This window comes from Ursus americanus, chromosome 17 (assembly GCF_024610735.1).
Source record: "Ursus americanus isolate L20-20 chromosome 17, mUrsAme1.1.p, whole genome shotgun sequence".
NCBI classification, from domain to species: domain Eukaryota; kingdom Metazoa; phylum Chordata; class Mammalia; order Carnivora; family Ursidae; genus Ursus; species Ursus americanus.
Window position 1 is genome coordinate 48,707,049 of NC_142143.1, and position 11,436 is coordinate 48,718,484.

The 11,436-nt window shown below is 43.2% G+C and overlaps 1 pseudogene; it reads left to right on the forward strand.

The window, feature by feature from the left end:
• The first annotated feature begins 371 nt into the window (after positions 1–371).
• LOC123787298 (metaxin-1 pseudogene) lies at positions 372–1,299 on the forward strand (annotated as a pseudogene).
• Positions 1,300–11,436: the final 10,137 nt, after the last annotated feature.

The following is an 11,436-nucleotide window of genomic DNA, read 5'->3' on the forward strand; positions in this document are numbered from 1 at the left end:
AAGTCAAAAACAATATTGCATCCCAGAGAAATGACAGAAGTTAGGGAGGGAAAGAATGTTTGGACTCTCTATTTCCTATTGAGATCACTATGCTTCTCTTTAGGAAGTTTATTTCACCTTCAAGGCCTCCAAACTGAAAAAACAATTTCTAGTGGTGATTTCATTATAGCCGTTATAATCCAATTCTGTTATGATGAAACTATTTGAAAAACCCACAAACAATTTTAAGACGGGATTTTATCTATATATGTTATCTCAGGTACTCTTAAAAACACATTCAACTAAAGACTGCTTATACTGTTTGCGAAGGGGAAAAAAGGGGCTTTTCATTAAAAAACAAAACAAAACAAAACTATTTTCGTCTGGGACAGAGGGCAAGCAAGATGGCGGCGCCCATGGAGCTGTTCTCCTGGTTGGGGGCGGGGCTACCTTCAGTGGACCTGGACAGCCTGGCGGTGCTGACCTATGTCAGATTTACTGGTGGCCCACTCAAGATGCACAAGATCACCAACCCCTGGCAGAACCCTTCAGCAACTCTGCCTGTCCTTTGGCCCAGTCCTGTAGAGATCATCTCGGTACCACACAAGACCATCACCCACCTTCTAAAAGAGAAGTACAACGCCGATTATGATCTGTCAGCCTGACAACGGGCAGAAGGGGCAGACACCTTGGCCTTCACATCTCTGCTGGAGGAGAAGCTGCTCTGGGTGCTGATACACACTTTTGGGTAGACACCAAGAACTAGGTGGACGTGACCCGGAAGTAGTATGCAGCGGCTCTGCCGTCTCCCCTCACCTTCTCTCTTCTGGCCGTATTCCGCTGCTGTGTCAGGAGCACAGGCCTGAAAACAAGGAATAATTGGAGAAGGAGCTGTACCAAGAGGCTCAGGAATGCCGGATCCCCTGTCTCAGCAGCTAGGCTCTCAGAAATTCTTTTTTGGAGATGCCCCAGCCTCCCTGGACACCTTTGTCTTTGGCTACTTGGCCCTGCTGCCCAATGGGAAGCTGCAGGCGCACCTCCGAGGGTCTCACAACCTCTGTGCCTACTGCACACACGTCCTCAGCCTCTGCTTCCCCTGAGACGGGGATGAAGTGCCATCTCCACGCCAGACACCAGTGGGCCCAGAGACTGAGGGGGAACCATACCAGCGCAGAAACCAGATCCTACCCATGCTGGTGGCACTGACAGCCATGGTGGGCTAGCCTGGCTCGGTAGCCTTGTCTCTCTCCAGGGGATAACCCTGCTCGCGCCCCAGGCACATGGTCCCTGGGCATGGCTGAGGATGATGAAGAGGAATGATTTGTCCTCATGCTCCCAGGACTGATCTTTCTACTATCATACATTCCAGAGGCCCCTATGTTTCCCTGTTGTTGGTACGGCTGGAAATGGGGTGCCACTCCCAGAGTAAACCTGTCCACACTGAAAAACAAAGCAAAATAAAACACAATTTTCCTGAAGTGTGTGTACGTGTATACGGATGTGTACGTGTGTTTCGATGTTATAATAGCTCTGTTAATTTCTTGACCCATAATGACTTCAGTTCCTAAAATAGGAAATCTAAGGTTGACCTTACAGAAAATAATAAAATGTATACATTAGCCCTTTGTCCTTGTCTTTCTCTTCCTCATCTCTTCAACCTTTTCTTTTCTTAACTGAACTTGCCTCCAGTAACTTCATGTGAATGTTTTAAGGACTATGGCAGAAAATCCAGAAAGATGAAACCAGATTATAGTGTTCAGCAATTGATACGTTATCCTTTTCAGAGAGACATTACTTTTTGTTGTTGTTTGAAAAGAGAGTTGTAAATGGGTAAAATTTAGAGAGAACATGACAGAATGGGACATTTCGCTTGCCACTGGAGGAAGATTTTTTGCTCTTTTGGTGGAGTAGCCTTCATAGGTCTTTTCTAAAAGGGTGAACTGGATTCCTTAGAGTTTTTGCTTCAGACGACAAGATGGCAACAGTGCATTGCAAGGATTCTCAGAAACTACAGATTGTATCTTTCTCATATCCCTGCATACTTCCCACAACTAATGCATTGTTTGGCAGGAGGTGATGAAAAGCACAGGGCTCTGGCAGCTAATAAATAGTTCTGATTTCCAAAGTATTTCCATAAATGTTCATGAGTTCTCCATATTCACCTTATCAGGGTAGACAAGGCCCTGCCCTATGTGACCTAGTCTCCATTCCGGGTGCCTTCTTAAACGGTTACAGATGTAATAGGAACAGAGAACAGTTATTTAGAATTATTTACATGTCAACAATTTTTGCTCTTAAAACACAAAAACAGAATGCCACGAAATTTACGTTCGATGCTTTTTGTTGTTAACCTGGTGCTACATGTACGTTTGAATTAAAACGGTTAATGTGGGTGAATCACTTAGCTCCAGGCCATAGTGAAGACCTCTAAAAGAATCTGAACAAGACTGAATTATTACTATTATCTAAAGATACTTTGATCATACTACAGATCATAGAGCACCCATGTTGTCGTTGGTGAACACAGTGTTTTCGACGTTTTTTTCCAGTGTTTTCCACTTTTAAAATTAGGTGGTAGTGGGACACCTGGGTGGCTCAGTCAGTTAAGTGTCTGACTCTTGATTTCCGCCCAGGTCATGATCTCAGGGTTGTGAGATCGAGATCGAGCCCTGTGATCGGGCTTTGCACTGGGCATGGAGCCTGCTTAAGTTTCTCTCTCTCCCCCCTCTTCTCTTTCTTTCCCCCTTTAAAAAAATAAAATAAAATAAAATAAAATAAGTCGGTAACATTTAAAAAATCAGGGCATTACAAAGCTTGGATGTTTTGGCTGCTGGATCCACTTTTTCATGTGGCACAGTCATCAGGCACCGACGCGGGCTAGTCTTCCCTTCACCACACTCCTCCCCGTGCCCTATTGTCCCTCACACAGAAGCAGGCCGTCAGTAGCTATGTAGGTAACATTTGTGCTGTAGTCTGTTTTCATAACTGGCTGCTTTTCTTCTTCTTCTTTTTCTTCCTCAATGTTTCTAGTCCCTGGGGGCATTTCAGTTGGAATATCTATCAAAGAGTGCAATATTTGCAAATTGAGAGAGACCTCACAGTGTTGTTTTATCACTTTTTCGCCTTTCCCCTCTTGCTTCTGTCACCAGATGATTGTTACTACCAACCCGTGTCCTTCTTTAGACAACACGGTCTGACTGAAGGCTTTACCTTGGTAACACATCCCTCCTGGGAAGAGAGTGTGTGGCCTCTGTGTCCAGTAAACTGACAGAATTTTCTGGGCTTAGTCATTGTTGCAAATATAATTTCTACTAGTGAGTGGAACGGACATGAGGCTGTTTCATAGAACCTGGGAACTTTCACACTTGTTCCCAGCCCAATCCCCGAAATAACCCCTCCACTTTATAATTACATTTACGTTCATGAAATTGAGTAAGTAAAAGTTAAAATTCCTTTTAGCAAGAATTCTATGGCTGCGTATTCTGTACAGTTCCAAACAAACAAACAAACAAAAAATGACTTAGGCAATGCAGAAGGAATCGGTTGTCTAGTGTTCTGTAACTGAAAATAATTAGGTATGTTAATGTTTCCTTTTTAACTCCTTACTGGGTTAGCGCTTAGAGAGACTATGGTAAATTACATCCACTCTAACGTTTATAAATCAGCTTACCTTTTCCTATTCTTTTTGGGGGACTAAGATTTCCCAATTAGAATTGAGAATGACAAGCTTGGCCCTCAACACTTTGTGAAGTACTTCAATATTTAATTCCCGAAGTTACTCTAAGTTTTTTGGGTTTTTTTAAATTGTTGTTTGTCCTCAGAAAGGCTCCATACTAACAAATGTGACTTCATTCTTCTAAGTAGCAATTGGTAGGAATATTGGAGATCTGAATGTATTCAGAAAATATTCCAAAAATATGTCTGTAATTACTTGAGTGACTGATTGCACATCAATGAGTTATAAAGAGAAACCAAACTTCTAGGTTTGTTCTTCCACTGCTCTTCGAATTTGATTTCTGGAACCCTTCCCTCCTCATCCCTCCCCAAGATGAAATACTGTCTAGCTTTTCCACTGCTCTTGGATAATAAATGAATAGTCCTACATTTTGGCATTTAAAATGACTCAGTCTCTAATCCTATGACTACTAGTCTAGTGCACTGTAAAAATCATTTTAATCCAATTTGAAGCTTTCTATGTAGACTTTAGTTGGGCGTGGGCACTGCTGTTTTTACCTCCTTTTCCTCACTTACCTTCTTCCCTCTGGTTGCTGTTTCTGACCCTTGTAAGGTTGGCTCAAGTGATAGAGAAGATGAGAGGAAGAGCTTCGACAAGACCTTGGTGGTCTAGGAAGGCAGATGCTCCAAGCTGATTCTTTCTCTCGGTCAAGGCTATGGCTGGCTCCTCAGTTATCCTTCACCAGCGACATCTGACAGCCACCACCTTGACATCGCCAGTTGTCTGATTAACGCTGCCCCCTTGGAGGGCTTCTGGGCACCTACTCCTCTGTTAGGGTCACATCATCCCTCCAGATCATCACTTGCTTATTGAGTAAGATCCCCTCTAAGGCAACCCCAGGCTGGCTCCGTTTTACATGGTCCACATCTGAGCTCCAGAAACACTCACCTTTCCCTACCATCACTGGAAGTGAAGTTTGTTCTATTACCGTCCTCCTTACTCAGTGATCAGACACAGTAGTGCGGCCACAGCCATAGCCTTTAGGCTTCCTGTTCTTTGTGGGTGTCAGATCCCAGTCCTTATGTTTCCAGACTCCAGGGGTGTGCCTATAAGTCCCCTGGGACATCCCCTTGAAGTCCCTGTTGTGTGTGTTGGAGTACAATCCAACAATCTTTTTTCAAAGAAATTCTCTCCCCACCTCTTCCAGCCCAACTAGAAGGAGGTGGTGCTGGCCAACTTGGGTTCTCCCCATTGAGGGACAATCCAACTTGGGTTGTCTCCCACATGGGTGGCCTAGTAACTCATATTTTAATACAGGGTACTTAGAACGACTCGCCTTATTCTTGGACTTTGGTACTTCCAACAGAACCGAAACAGAATGGCCCCAATTTTATCATATAGTTACATAGTTGAACCTCTTGGCTTAGTCTCAGTGGTATGCCAGAGTTGGTTGTGAACCATGGCCATAATTAAAATTTAAATGATATGAAACTACCATTAAGTAAATTAGATATTTTTTAAAAGGTAACAAAGATTCAAAGATCTTCATTTTCTAATTATTTCAGTTCATCTTGTTATCTCTGCTTTTGAGATTATTTGCTTATTGTTTCCGTATGGTAAAAATAACACAGGATAGCGTGACACTGCACATTTCTTCCCAACTCTGCATTCGGTGATGCGAGAAATCGGCTATGGCAGGAGTATTTACACCAAGGAAATTGGCAAATGTAACCCATCAGGTGCCTCCCTTCTCCCCCATCTTGTCCTTAAACATTTACCAATACACCACCGCTTAGGATACACTCTGCAAAGATGTTAAAAACTAGCAAGACAGCAGGTGCAGTCCAAGCTAAGGTTGCTCATTTCAATATAAAAGGGCTACTTTGTAAGTATATCAATAGATTCGGCATGTTCAAACCAAGCGTGCATCTCTCTCACCAATGCTTGCAGTTCTTGGGAGACCAAATTGGTTCCTCTTCACAGGTATCCACCCTTAATACATTTTCAAGTAAAAGTCTGAGATTAGACAAAGAAGCTCCTGCAGCTGCACATTCCTTGGCAGCCCACACCATAAATGCTTTTGCAAAAATGCCTCACCCAATTTTTTAAGCTGTTCTGGGCTACATTTAATAGATGATGAAAATAATGACTTTTAAATATGCCACTGCACAATTAGGCCACTAAAGCAACTGAGACACTTTGAGAAGCTTGAACTTAGGAAATAAGACAAAAATGCCTGCAGGGACAAAAGCAAAATATCTACAGGAAAAAGATAGAACTTGGAGGTCAAAATTTGCATCTACATAGTCAAACTGAATAAATGTGAACGACACCATAAAAGAAACAACCTCTCATTTCTCATTCAGTAGTATACTTTTGAGCTTTAAATACTCTCTTCATTTCGTTTTGCTCCAGCAGACTCAGGGAAGGGCTAAGCGCACCACTGTTTCTCAGAAGGCGGGAGAGGGTGGGGAATGCTCATTCTCCAAAAGCGGAATCTTTTTCATAAATTTTAGAAGGAACTTGTTGACATGAGAGTTGTTGACTTTAAAGAAAATAATGTGAAAGCAAAATTATGAGACCTACAGAACAGGATTGTTGCTGAATGGAAGGACCTCCTTTATGAACCTGACCTCTTGCTGCCTGACACTGCTCTGAGCTCCCACACGTTGATATCCAAAGCTAGAAATACCTCTTCCACCTGCCCTATGAGGACTATTTCCCGGCATGTACCCATGTGACCATATTGCTTATGGCCACCCTCCCTTCAGATTGGTTGTCCCCTTCCAAGGGACTGGGTGTTAAATATCACCTTTGAATACCACCTTTCAAAAACCACCTGTGGATAGCACTTTATATCCAACAAAGGACATTCAGGTCCGCCATTTCAGATAAGCTTCACAGCCACTCTGTCAAGTGGGAAAGACAAGTATTACTGGCTCTTCTTTACTTTATTTTACTTTTTCTTTCATCTCCATCCCTTATTTCCTCCATCCCCCCCCCCCCACCTCCCTTCTGGTAACCCTCAGTTTGTTCTCTACAGTTAAGAGTTTGTTTTTTGTTTTCTCTCTGTCTCTTTTTTTCTTTTGCTGGCTTGTTTTGTTTCTTAAATTCCACATATGAGTAGGATCATATGGTGTTTGTCTTTCTCTGGCTGACTTATTTCACTTAACATTATAATCTCTAGCTCTACCCATGTTGCTGCAAATGGCAAGATTTTATTTTTTTGTGGTGGAATAATATTTCATATATATGTGTATATATGAAGTATGTGTGTGTGTGTGTGTGTGTGTAGACCACATCTTTTCTATTCGTCCATAGATGGACACTTGGGCTGCTTCCATAGTTTGGCTATTGTAAATAAAGCTGCAATACACGTAGGGGTAGATGTATCTCTTTGAATTGTGTTTTATTGGCTCCTCTTTAAAAATGAATTGACCCAGCTCTCTGGGCTAATAGCTGATAGAACAGCACATAGAATCTGAGGCTCCTATCTCCTGACTCTGGGTCCAGCAAAGTCTAATAAAAAGAGGATGTATTAGTTTTCTATGCTGTGTAACAAATTCCCACAAACTTCAGCTTAAACCAACACTCATTTGTTGTCTCAGAGTTTCTATAGGTCGGAATTCCTGACATGACAAATCTGGATTCTCTGTTTCCTGTCGCAGGCTGAGGTCAAGATATGGGCCATGCTGTGGTTCTTTTCTGGAGCTCAAGATCCTCTTCTGAGCTCATTCAGATGGTTGACAGAATTCAGTTACCTGAGGTTGTAAGACTCAGGTCTCTGTTTCTTCCCAGATGTTGCCCACGGCTCACTCTCAAGCAACTAGAGATTGGCCTCAGGGCTTCACTAGGCAGCCCACTCACAACATGGTAGCTTCTTGTTCAAAGTCAGCAGGTAAGTCTCCCTGACTTCTGCAAGAGTCTCCAACACCAGAATGTGATCATTGGCATGACTGCACCATCCCAGTCGCATGTTCCATCCACCCTTGTGGAGGGGATTATACAGAATGTGGAACATCAGAGGAGTGGGAATCTCGGGGGCCATCTTGGAATTCTGCCAACCACCAGGCAGGAATCTCTGACGCACGAAGAGAACATCAACTTTTAACTCTGCACTTGCTGACTTAATGACTAACCTACTTTGAGCCTCGTGTTCCTCAAAATTAGCGCAATCCTGCTCAGAGAATCACTGTGAGAGAAAGAAGGGCCAGCATCTGGACAGTGTTTGACATACGAATCTCATTCACTGAATACTTTCTTCTGCTCTTGCCACTGCGTGCCAATGCACGTACTATGGCATGCAGGAATGCCAGGTTAGCTCAGTATTTCTTACGTTATAATAGCTACAAAGCAGCATGTTGCAAACTATGACATTTGACTTTGTGCACGGACAATGGAACACAGAAAGTCGAAAAAGATGACTAGCTCATCTTCCTTACCCCATCCTAATGAGGATCTCGTCTGTTAGATGCTTCTCATATTATCTCATTAACCCTAAAAACACTGTGCAGTAGGTATCACTATCCCCATTTAACAGGCTAGGAAACTGAGGCCCAAAGCACACCGTAAGTAAGAGACAGAGTTCGTGACTGGGGATCTCAGCCTGTACAGGGCATCCCACGAAAGAGGCACTAAGAAACCAAGACATGAGTGTGTGTGTGTGTGTGTGTGTGTGTGTGTGTGTGTGTGTCTGATTCATCAGGAAGGAATGCAAAGAATTTCCCCTCCCCTCAGGGAGAAGGCTGGGCCCCTTTACCCTGAACAGAGAGTGCACAGATTTTAAAATGTTGCAAAGGGCCATCAATTCCTATTGTGAGAGAAGAGGAGCTGAAAGAATATTTTGTGAATAAGGACTCCAGAGACTGGAATTAAGGACTGGAATTACCAATCATGGTCTGTCTCTGCCACTCTTTAGTGCTATTTTTAAGGTTCAAAATAATCCTTTTGCTGTCATTGATGTAATGTTATTATTTCCATATCTTTTAAAACCTTCAAATATGGAACAAGATCAGTGACACAATTCTTTAACTCTCAGCTAAAGAAACACAAGTAAATGAAAACCAAACCAAACCAAACCTTGCCGAACACATGTTCCTACCCAGAGGATGATTATTTCTAATTGAAAAGAAGATCTACTCATTTAGAAAGATTACTCCAAAGCCCTCAAAAAGGAGAGGAGACTTAATAATTGACAAAGTGGACTTTATGCTGGAAAAATAATTCTTACTTTAGTTTAAAGATTTTCTGAGGGGCGTCCGGGTGGCGTACTCGTTAAGCGTCTGCCCTCGGCTCAGGGCATGATCCCAGCGTTATGGGATCGAGCCCCACATCAGGCTCCTCCGCTGGGAGCCTGCTTCTTCCTCTCCCACTCCCCCTGCTTGTGTTCCCTCTCTCGCTGGCTGTCTCTCTCTGTCAAATAAATAAAAAAAATCTTAAAGATTTTCTGGAAAGGGGGACTATGAACACAGCAGTAGTAAAAGGGATGCAGGTAACACTGATGACATGGCCATTCACACTTAAGAAAATGAAAGAAGGGGAACATGAACTAGAAATGTTTTCTTTGAAATAAAAGCTGCATCTTTCTAGGAATGAGGTCTCTGTAAAAAGAAAAAGTGAAGTGTTTCAAAAAGATGTCAAAGTACGGAAAAAGAGATGGAAATCTTTGAAGCTGAAGGCATCAGAGAAAACTATTTGGAGATAGATTATTACCATTTCTTCTTCATTTCACCAACTGGTATAAAGTCAGAAAGAGCTTTTCAGCAGCTGGCTCCCTTAAATTTTATTAACAGAGGATTTAGCTCTGAAGAATAAGGAATATGTTGGATCTAAAAATTTTTTCAAAAAAAAAAAAGATTTGCATAGGCTGAAATGAGCACTTTCTAATAAGATGAAGGTTATAGTCCTTCGCTTGGGTACAAATATCTAACTCTGTAGGTACGAGACAGAGGTCATGCACATAATAATATGCTGCAGGCAGAGATAGTATTGCCTACCCATTTCCATTTTCCCTTCTTTCTTTGTTTAATTAAAAAAAATCTTATCGAAGTATAGTGGACACCCAATATTATGAGTTTCACTTCCCTTCTTCCTTAATAATAAAATCTGGATTTTGTTTGGAACTGCAATGTGCCTAGTTACGACTCTATTTTTTAGCCTCTTGTGAAGAAAGGCTTGGCCATTGGGATATAAATGGAATCCTTTGCAAATAGTTTTATGATATCTATTTAGAGGGTATTGATTCATGTAGGAGGGGTAACTCTTTTGCATCTTGCCCTTCCCTGTCTCCTGCTTGGAATATAGATGTAATGGCTGGCGCTTCAGCCACCACACTGTGTCACTGATGATGGACGGGAGGAAGGGTAGCAAAGAAGAAAATTAAGGGAACACTGCATCCCTGATGACATCATGGAGCCTCTATACCATCCCTGAACTGTACTACTTCAGGACTTCCTTTATGTGAGAGAGTAAACTCTTAACTAGCTGTCCCTCTAGTCAGGTATCTGTTCAAGCAGAACTCAATTCCTTATACTGCGTCAGCAATACCATGTGATCATGAAATTGGTCCAAAGGGTCCGAGACAGCATTCATAAATATTTTGTACCTGGGTAAGAGTACACAAAACAATACAAACAGAACAACAGCAGTGAAAACTGATGCCAGGATTTCCTTCTACCGCGAGCTCCAAAAGAGAGGCTAAAGGTAATTTCCTCAAGGGTCCTGCAGGAGTACGATGCTGGACAGATGCAGAATTCAGAAAAGCAAAAGATCTGCTTGGAGGGTAAAGGCAGGAGGGTAAATGGGGGGCCCTGGGGTGAGTAGGTCACGCCAGCCGGGAAGAGAGTGGAGAGGACCTCGCAGCACCCTGGGGAGTTAGCAGTCCTATAAGCAAATGTCTGCACAGTGCACCGAGGAACGCTGGACACCAGGCAGCAAAGCTTTTGTTCTAGTTTTGGCAAAGACTCCAATGCCCACGACTGGTGTGAAAGGAAGAGAGCCTCCTGTCTTTACATGGACCGCAACAAACTCGGATCATGAAACTCTCCTGGGGACCCGTGATGCCCTGAAGGTAAAAGACAGATTCTGCCATCTCTAGGACCCACAGAACACCTTCTCCACTGCAACCTTCCCCTCACGTGACCCTACAGAGGCAGTAAAGAAGAGTGACAGTGAGTAGTGACTTTTTCATCGGTATGGTGAAGGAAGCCTCCAATTTGATTTAGAACAGCAAAAGTACATTCTTACATCTGTGTGTGATGAAATAAAATCCATATTTTTACAGTGAGTTAAAAAAAAAACAAAAACAAAAGGGCAGTGAGAGTTCTGCTCCGCTTTGGCCACAGCGTTTGATGAGTGACCGAAGAGAGTGATGGGACGAGGTACCAAATACAGCTGTCTCCAGTATTCATTACCCCTTCTTCTAAAGCCACGGTACCTCCACGTTTTAGCGGGGCATACGGCTCCCTAGAATCCTCGCATCTCCCAATCTCTCTTCCTTACGGGCGCAGGCATGTAAGTAGGTTTGGGTCAAGGAGGTAGAAGTAGAAGCGGCAGTTTCCGGGCACCCTGCCTAAGGGCTAGTGCGCATGCGCGCAGAGGTCCTCCTGCCCCACGGCTCCAGCCTGATCCCTCGGACTTGGTGCTGCCGCTCAGATCCTGAAAAGGAAACTGGGTGCGGAAGAACCGCCAGCTAGAGGGGCCTGCCTCTGTGGTATCGTGGAAGGCCGTGCTCGATCCCTCACCCGAAGCTTTAGACAGGGACCTATACTCACGCCTTGTTT